This window comes from Salmo salar, unplaced genomic scaffold (genome assembly GCF_965601325.2).
Source record: "Salmo salar unplaced genomic scaffold, fSalSal1 ptg000507l, whole genome shotgun sequence".
NCBI classification, from domain to species: domain Eukaryota; kingdom Metazoa; phylum Chordata; class Actinopteri; order Salmoniformes; family Salmonidae; genus Salmo; species Salmo salar.
Window position 1 is genome coordinate 452938 of NW_027675406.1, and position 9563 is coordinate 462500.

Consider the following 9563-nt stretch of genomic DNA (forward strand, 5'->3'; position numbering starts at 1 on the left):
GTTCTTTGGTCGGCCTACAAAGGTTGCATCTTCAAGGCGGCAGATGCGGGAAAGTACAGATGTGATATCTGGAAAGCGTGCACCTGTCCCAATCGTAAACCCCAAGTTATCAAACGTCACCTTGAATCTCTTTCCCTTGGCAGTTACAATATCAAACAGGTATCCCAAACTGTCCTCGTTCATATAATGGATTGCGGCAGCTGGGTTGGTGTACATGTCTGTCCTCATTCGTAGAAGCTCTATCACTTTACCATGTGGTGGGGACAATTCCAAACTGAGGAATGTAGCTTCCCACCATGAGTCTTTCATCAGCTTTACAACATAGCACAGCTCGTCCACTATTTGTGTCATAGCAAAGTATTTGGGGTTATGAGCCATCCACCTGGGTCTACGTAGCAAGTGTCCTTCTCCCAGTTTACGCACCAGAACTTTCATAATGTCAATAGGAGTTGAAAATAGACCTTGTACCATATCGGTACAGATGTACCTGCCTCGACTAATAACAACAGTAAAGGTCATGACAGAATCCTGTGTCTTCACCATAATAGAACACACTCCTCCTTGCATGCCACCGAAGTGTGCTGCGACGACAATGTCCCCTTTGCGACTGTCAGCTGTATCCATGAATGTGATAATCTGCTCTTTAGAGACTGATCCCCACCAGCGCTCCCCCAGCCATTCTAGGAAGGAATGCCATGATGTGTTCAGTATAGACCAATTAAGCATGCTTTCCATCTGATGTTGCTTTCCCGAATCTTGCACAGCTCGAATCGAGTCGTCACCCTCTTCACAGTAAACCTGTCTCTCGCCACCCTCTTCATCGTATCCTTCGTTGCTGTCCACCACTTTGTCATCGTAAACCTCTTCATCGTACACCGCGTCACCACAGTCCACCACTTCGTCATCATAGACTTGTTCACATTCCACGACAGCGCCGGTGTCAACCTCTTCACCGTAGACCTCTTCGCAGTATACCACATCTTCGTCGTCAACCTGTTCACAGTAGAGCTGTTCACTATCGACGTCTTGGTTGTGGACCTCGTAGTCTGACTCCTCGGAGTCGAAAATATCGTAGTCCACAAGACTATCGGTTGAACGATCATGGGGACTAGTTTCAGCCTCCTGGTCTCTGGTATCCTCTGTGTCAGCATCGGGAGTATCTCGGTCATGGGTATAGTCCTCTTGACAATAGTCCTGATAATCATCACACATCCAATCCTCGTAGTCACCTGCCATGGCCGAGTTACAACTGTTTTCGGAATCGGATGAGTTCGAGCCTGAGGACCTAACTGCTTGTGGTATACCGCTGTTCTCAATCTCATAAACCTGGCAGTAACCGTAACAAGACTGAGACTGAGGCCTCTTGACACAAACAACTGTCTCATAATGGTTCCGACTATTCTCTAAATATATGCCCTGCTTAGACACCTCTGAACCATTAGATCTGTATTCAATCCAACGGTTGGTATAGTATGTATATATGCTTACACCCAAAATGTCTGCAGCGGCTTGAATCTCCACTTCGGTCGCCCAACTACCTACACAATTCATTTTGGACTCCGTAATGTACTCTGACACTGAACGGTAACACACTCTCAGGATGGTCCTATACCTATGTTGGTTGCTCTGTAGCTGCTGCACCACCGCATGTCTAATCGGTTCATGGTACTCCTCTGTACCACATAGTGCTTCACTGACCGCTCTGAAGAAACAATTTCCGTCAGCTTTTATTTTCACATTCTTACAAGGAGCACCTAACACACCAGACGCAGTTTGACTGAGAGACCTCTTCTTACACTGCACCTTCAGCCTAGTACACAGCAACTGGGCATCTTCAACTGTAACAGGGTTGAACTGCAGCTCTCTGCATGTGCTGTCACTGACAAAGTCAATGTCTGAGTCGTCACTACTGTCATTTTCCTTTGCTGTATTACCACATCTGAGTTTATAGAAAGACTGTGATTCCCCATGTGCCATTATACAATCTGTTCTGCTTCTTGAGAGACATCAGTATAGTCATTAATATATCGATTTGACCCCTATTGTCAAAGACACACAGTTCTGCTCACTTGAGTCATGATAGTGCGGGCCTAGAGGAATGCGTCATCAATCACACAGAGCTTGACAGAAGCCACAGGAGCCCATAAGGTTTCCAGGCTTGCTCACTGAGTCATGATAGTGCGGGCCTAAAGGAATGCGTCATCAATCACACAGAGCTTGACAGAAGCCACAGGAGCCCATAAGGTTTCCTGGCTTGCTCACTGAGAGGGCTTGGGTATGAGGCTATTATGGACATGTTATTAACCACTATGCTCTAGGTAATGACATGGAAAGTGAAATGTACAGCTACACTTGTAAATAGCACCATTACACTAACATTATAGCCATGTTATAGTTTATAATAGTGTTGAATGCAAGTACAAATAAAGTATGCTCAGACAAGCAACTGTCAAGTACTTTATTGATAAAAGAGGTCCATATTACCAAATGAATACAATATAACATTTCAACTGTTAGGATAATTACATCTCCCCCATACTTTCACGGAGCAGTGTCATATTCAGTGAGACCGATGCCGGGTCCATCATCCTCACACCTTCAGTCTTCAGTACACTGAGACCCAGGGAATGTAGTCTGGCGCCAGTGTTCACGTTGTATCCGGTACAGTCCACAGGACAGGCTGCGTAGTAAGGCCGATCTACCACGGCTGTTCCGGGGCCATCCATGTCTCTTCCAGATGCACAGTTCACCAAGAGCTGTGCACCTGCCTTGTATTGTGATACACTGGGTAATAGAGACTGAGTAGACGTTGTCTTCCAGTTAAACACCACAGCGAACACTGAGACGTCAGGCTTTCCTTTTCCGTAGTAGTGCACTAGAGTGATAGGCAGACATTTACCATCAAATGTATACACTTGGTATGGTTTCATCAATGTCACCCGGTAAGTTACGTTCCAGGTGTCAAATTGCCTACAAATGTTTCTGTAGCAATAACCATTGTCTACCCGAATGAGGTCAGGCGTAGAGTGGTCATTCGAACCACCTCGGATAGAGCGGGACACTCTAGATCTCCCTTGTAATCGGGGTCTGTCGAACTCAAGGCCTCGGGTCACAACCCCGTCTTCTCCGACAAACTCAGGTCCCCCGTCCATACCATGATATTCTCCGTCAAGTTCAAGTCCCCCATCCACACCCAGGTAGTTTTCTTCAAGTACAGGTCCATCACTGATGACACTGTGCTTTCCGTACAGATGCACACATAGAGACAAGTGCATTGTTGCAACAAAGATGAACAGGTTACACATAATAGTCATGCTGGATATAGCTGTAGCTGATACCTCTTCCCCAGTGTTGTTGATAAATGTAAACTCTTCTAACAACCCGAACTGACATATAAGTACTTCCCTGTATTATTACGTTGGGTAGAACATCAAACGTTGGATAACTGATACATGGGTTGCTACACTACTGATAGCTGGATCTATTCTCACACGCGACACATTCCGACCAAGGGCTCTGTTCGCGAACAGCCAGGTGGCCCCCCGTACTGCCCTTGGGCCCCGTGTGAGTTTGGGTATGGATTCTAAAAACGCCCCCCCTTCCTACACTACCTTCCCTTTGATGTGGACATTGTGTGTGTTTGTTGTTATATAACCCTCCCGTTGTCCTCCCATTCTGCCTACTCCCCGTGTCCCCGGGCGGGTCACCCTGTCCCGTCTCGGCTAAAGGCCCAGAGGGCACAAGTGTGACAGTAGGCGTGCGAACAGCCTTTGCAGATGTATTTCTTACACCTGCAGCACGCCGTGTGTGTCTTGGCGTCCTTCTTGGGCGGGCAGAGCTGACACCTCTTCCTCTTACTGGCCACCAGCGGGGCGGCGGCCGGGCCAGCGGCGTCCGGGCCGGCGGCGCGCTCCCGGGCCGGCGGAGGAGCGGCGTCGCGGTCGGCACTCTGCAGGACTTTGACGAGCGCGGACGCGGCTTCGGTGCGGGGGAGACGCTGCCTTCTTTGTATCAAGGGCTTGACAAGCGCCTTTCCCAGCTGCTCCAGGAACACCCTCCTCTTGTTCCGCTTCCGAGGCATCCAGTCGGGCTTGATCTCTCGCCATATGACAAAGGCGTTGTAGGAGGACACGTCGAGGATGTTGTGGAAGATGACCAGGGGCCAGCGGGCGGTCATCCGTCTGCAGCTGTAGGTGCCGACCACCTTGTCTAGGTTGTCCACGCCGCCCTTGTTGCGGTTGTAGTCTAGGATGAGGGCCGGCTTCCGGTCGCGGCGATCGCTGACGTCGGCCTCCGCGTGCAGCGTGCTCAGGAGCAGCACGTTCTTATTTCTCTTTGCCAGGTAGGACACCAGAGTGGCGGTGGGCGTGAAGGCGAACCTGGAGGACGAGACCTGTCTGCCCTTTGACTGGAGCAGCGCGGGAGGGAGCTCGGGCTTGTTCTTTCGCACCGTGCCGACCATGGTGAGGTTCCTCTCGAGGAGCCGCTGGCCGAGTTCGTAGGAGGTGAAGAAATTGTCGCAGGTGACGTTGTGACCGGCGGGCAGCCCCTGCGTGAGATCGAGGACGACGCGGGCGCCCTGGTTCTTCTCGGGGGCTCCGCCGGCCGCCTTACCGGTGTAGACTTGCATCTTCCAAGCGTAGCTGGACTTGGCGTCGCAGGCCACCCACGACTTGATTCCGTATTTGGCCGGCTTGCTGGGGATGTACTGTCGGAAAGGACAGCGCCCTTTCGGGAGAGGGAGAGGAAGGAGATTAGAGGAGGCGGCGGCGGCGGCGGAGTCACTGATGCTGACGCTAACTCTCTATACTACCGCTGGCTCATCAAGCAGCGTCATGCTGACGCTGATGCTGCTGCTGCTGATGATGATGATGATGATGATGATGATGATGTTGATGATGATGATGATGCCGCTACCCCTCTATACTACCGCTGGCTCATCATTGGGGGTGGGGGTCGAACGGCGTTTATGTTACACGCCGCCGATGCTACCGCTGACGCTACCTCTCTATACTACACAGATACACAGATACACAGATACACAGATACACAGATACACAGATACACAGATACACAGACGGTACCTCTGAACGGGACCAGTTGTTGGTCCACCGTCAAGTCAGACCCCGGGTTGAGAGGAAGGAGATTAGCAGCGTCGTGCTGCTGATGCTACTGCCGCTGATGCTACTGCTGCTGTTGCTGACGACGCCGCTGTTGCCGACGATGATGATGCTGTTGCTGACGATGATGCCGCTACCCCTCTATACTACCGCTGGCTCATCATCGGGGGCGCACGCACGGCGTTTATGTTACACGCCGACGCTACCTCTCTATAGTACACTCACTGCAGATACGCACAGACACTCACAGCAGACGCACAGACACTCACAGCAGACGCACACGCACACACACACACACACACGCACACACACGCACACACACGCACACACACGCACACACACGCAGACGGTACCTCTGAACGGGACCAGTTGTTCGTCCACCGTCAAGTCGGGCCCCGGGTTGTAGAGGGCCGGCAGCCGCTCCTCCCACAGGTCCCAGACCTCTCTTATGGCCGCCAGTCTGTCGGCGGCGAGTCTCGCGGGTCTCGACCGGCGGTCGTCGAATCGCAGCAGCCTCGAGTACTTGTGAAAGACCTTGAGCGGCATGGTGGCTCGGAACACGGTCCTGCCGCTCTCCGCGTCCCACAGGCTGGCCGCGGCCTCGCCCCGGGACCTGTAGACGCCCGCTAGGATCAGCAGCCCTAGGTAGGCGCGCAGGTCGACCGAGTCCATGGGTCGCCAGCCGTCGCCGTATTTTCTCACCCCCTGCAGATTGGTCATGTCCACCACGATCCTTTCTATCGCCGGCGTGACAAACAGCCGGAAGGCGGACTCGATGTCGAGCGCGCGCGACGCCGCGTAGGCCGTAGGGCCGGGCGTCACCGCGGGGCCGGGGTGGCGGACGGCGCGGGGCGGGTCCGGGCCGCGATAGGCCTCGGAGGACCATTTGATTTTGCCGTTTTTTGACAGCAACGTCTCCCTTCGGGCCCTTTGGGCAGAGGCCGCCGCCGCCGCCCGCCGCCGCCGTGTCCTCTGGCTCTGGCTCTCTGTCTCGCTCTCGGGCGGCGGCCGTGTCTCCCTCTCGCTCTTCCTCCTCCGAAGAACAAGAAGAAGAAGAAGAAGAACAAGAAGAAGAGGAGCGCGACCGCAAGGCCGAGTCGTCCGCGTCACGTTCGGGGTCGTATTCCTCGCCGTCTTCGTCTTCCGAAACGTCCTCCTCTTCGGAATCGCAAAAGTCTTCTTCGTCTTCTCGGTCGACGCTGGAGGCTATCTGTTCCAGGACCTGAGCCGCGCTGAAATCGGGACCGCGGCGAGGCGCCGGCTGCTGCCTCGCGCTCGGCGGGGCCGTACACCTCGCCATCGTCCTCATCGTCGTCCTCGTCGTGTTCGTCGTGTTTGTCTTTTTCTTTTTCTTTCTTCTTCTTCTTCTTCTTCTTCTTCTTCTTCTTCTTCTTCTTCTTCTTCTTCCTGACAATATTAGTAGCCTCTCTACGGCCGGCCGACTGCACGCTGACGCGCCGCGCCCGGCCCCGGGGGGGGTCTCTCTGACCCGGGCCTGGACAACTGCAGAGGGGTGATTACGACGTACGCGCTGCTGACGCTTCCCCCCCCCCCCCCCCCCCGGGTCTCTCTGACCCGGGCCTGGACAACTGCAGAGGGGTGATTACGACGTACGCGCTGCTGACGCTTCCCCCCCGGGTCTCTCTGACCCGGCCTGGACTCGGGGTGGAACGGCTCCTAACGCGCCGCCGACGCGTTGCTGACGCGCGCCCGGCCCCCGGGGGGTCTCTCTGACCCGGGCCTGGACAACTGCAGAGGGGTGATTACGACGTACGCGTTGCTGACGCGCGCCCGGCCCCCGGGGGGGTCTCTCTGACCCGGGCCTGGACAACTGCAGAGGGGTGATTACGACGTACGCGCTGCTGACGCGAGCCCGGCCCCCGGGGGGGTCTCTCTGACCCGGGCCTGGACAACTGCAGAGGGGTGATTACGACGTACGCGTTGCTGACGCGCGCCCGGCCCCGGGGGGGGTCTCTCTGACCCGGGCCTGGACAACTGCAGAGGGGTGATTACGACGTACGCGTTGCTGACGCGCGCCCGGCCCCCGGGGGGGTCTCTCTGACCCGGGCCTGGACAACTGCAGAGGGGTGATTACGACGTACGCGCTGCTGACGCTTCCCCCCGGGTCTCTCTGACCCGGCCTGGACTCGGGGTGGAACGGCTCCTAACGCGTGGCCGAGCCAGGGGGGGGTCTCTCTGACCCGGCCTGGACGCGGGGGAACGGCTCCTAACGCGCGGCCGAGCCGGCGGGTCGCTCTGACCCGGCCTGGACAACGGGAGGGTTAAATTAGTTTTTGCACAACTCCCACTTTCCAGAATGTTGACATTCTAAGAAGGAAATAGATATGCTAAATCATCTGTTTCTGTAAACTGAAGCACATGGGTTCAATCCTTGTTCGACGTTTATGGAAGATAGCTGATATTATGGAAATGTACATTCATTAGAACAGTGTAAAGAAAAGGTAAATTGTATTGATATGACCACTGCGACCGGAATGCTCTAGTCGGCTGGCCCTCGCTACCTATTCGTCACCAGACCCACAGGCTCCAGGTCATCTATAAGTCTATGCTAGGTAAAGCTCCGCCTTATCTCAGCTCACTGGTCACGATAACAACACCCACCCATAGCACTCGCTCCAGCAGGAATATCTCACTGGTCATCCCCAAAGCCAACACCTATTTTGGCCGCCTTTCCTTCCAGTTCTCTGCTGCCAATGACTGGAACGAATTGCAAAAATCGCTGAAGCTGGACACTTATATTTCCCTCACTAACTTTACACATCAGCTATCTGAGCTGCTAACCGATCGCTGCAGCTGTACATAGCACATCTGTAAATAGCCCACCCAATTTACCTACCTCATCCCTATATTGTTTTTATTTACTTTCTGCTCTTTTGCACACCAGTATTTCTACTTGCACATCATCATCTGCTCATCTATCAATCCAACGTTAATTTGCTAAATTGTAATTACTTCGCTACTATGGCCTATTTATTGCCTTACCTCCTCATTCCATTTGCACACATTGTATATAGACTTTCTTTTTTTCTATTGTGTTATTGACTGTACGCTTGTTTATTCCATTTGTAACTCTGTGTTGTTGTTTGTGTCGCACTGCTCTGCTTTATCTTGGCCAGGTCGCAGTTCTAAATGAGAACTTGTTCTCCACTAGCTGACCTGGTTAAAAAAAGGTGAAATAAAATAAAATAAGAAACATTTTTTTACTTTAAAGGAAGGGGATGTAGCTCAGTGGTAGAGCGCATGCTTTGCATGTATGAGGTCCTGGGTTCAATCCCCAGCTTCTCCATTGAAAAGTTTTGCACTGACCCAACTCCTACTTTCCAGAATGTTGAAATTCTAAGCAGGAAACAGAGATGTGCTAAATAATTTGGTCTTGTAATCTGAACAACGTGCGTTCAATCCCTGTTCATACATTTATAGAACTGAAGTGGCATGGTTGCCATCTTTTATGGCGTCATTTTCAAAAACTGAAGTTCATGGGTTCGATCCCTGTCTGTACGTGGTTTAAGAATTGCTGCTATCATTTCATTGTAGTTTCAATGGAGTGGTGTATCTAAAAAGTACATTGCATTGATATTGCATTTTATTTGCAAATTAAATGGGATGGAAGCTCAGAGGGGGAGTGCATGCAAAATGTGTATGAGGTCCTCGGTTCAATCCCAAGATTCTCCACTGAGTTTATTTGTGTGCCAAATTCACATTTACACAACTACTACTTTCCAGAATGTGTATGTATAATTCACAGCTTAGAGTGGCATGGTGGCCAAGTGGTAAGGCGTCGGTCTCGTAAACCGAAGATCATGGGTTCAAATCCCGTCCGTGCCTTTCTGAAAGACATCTGATATCATGGACCTGTGCTTCTGTTGGAGGACTTTGCAGAAAACGCAAGTTGTATCAATATTCCAAAACAACTATTTTAGTAAGGGCATGTATCTCTATGGTAGAGCCAGTACTTTACATGTATGCGGTCCAACGTTAATCCCCAACTTCTTTGTTCAGTGTATTTACTTGTTAAATTAGTTTTTGCACAACTCCCACTTTCCAGAATGTTGACATTCTAAGAAGGAAATAGATATGCTAAATCATCTGTTTCCGTAAACTGAAGCACATGGGTTCAATCCTTGTTCGACGTTTATGGAAGATAGCTGATATTATGGAAATGTACATTCATTAGAACAGTGTAAAGAAAAGGTAAATTGTATTGATATGACCACTGCGACCGGAATGCTCTAGTCGGCTGGCCCTCGCTACCTATTCGTCACCAGACCCACAGGCTCCAGGTCATCTATAAGTCTATGCTAGGTAAAGCTCCGCCTTATCTCAGCTCACTGGTCACGATAACAACACCCACCCATAGCACTCGCTCCAGCAGGAATATCTCACTGGTCATCCCCAAAGCCAACACCTATTTTGGCCGCCTTT

General features: G+C 51.9%; 2 non-coding genes across 2 annotated transcripts; both read left to right on the forward strand.

Moving 5' to 3' along the window:
• Positions 1–8355: 8355 nt before the first annotated feature.
• trnaa-ugc (transfer RNA alanine (anticodon UGC)) lies at positions 8356–8427 on the forward strand. The gene has a single exon. It is a non-coding gene; the product is annotated as a tRNA-Ala (tRNA).
• Positions 8428–8894: 467 nt separating this feature from the next.
• Positions 8895–8966, forward strand: trnat-cgu (transfer RNA threonine (anticodon CGU)). Its single transcript has one exon. It is a non-coding gene; the product is annotated as a tRNA-Thr (tRNA).
• Positions 8967–9563: the final 597 nt, after the last annotated feature.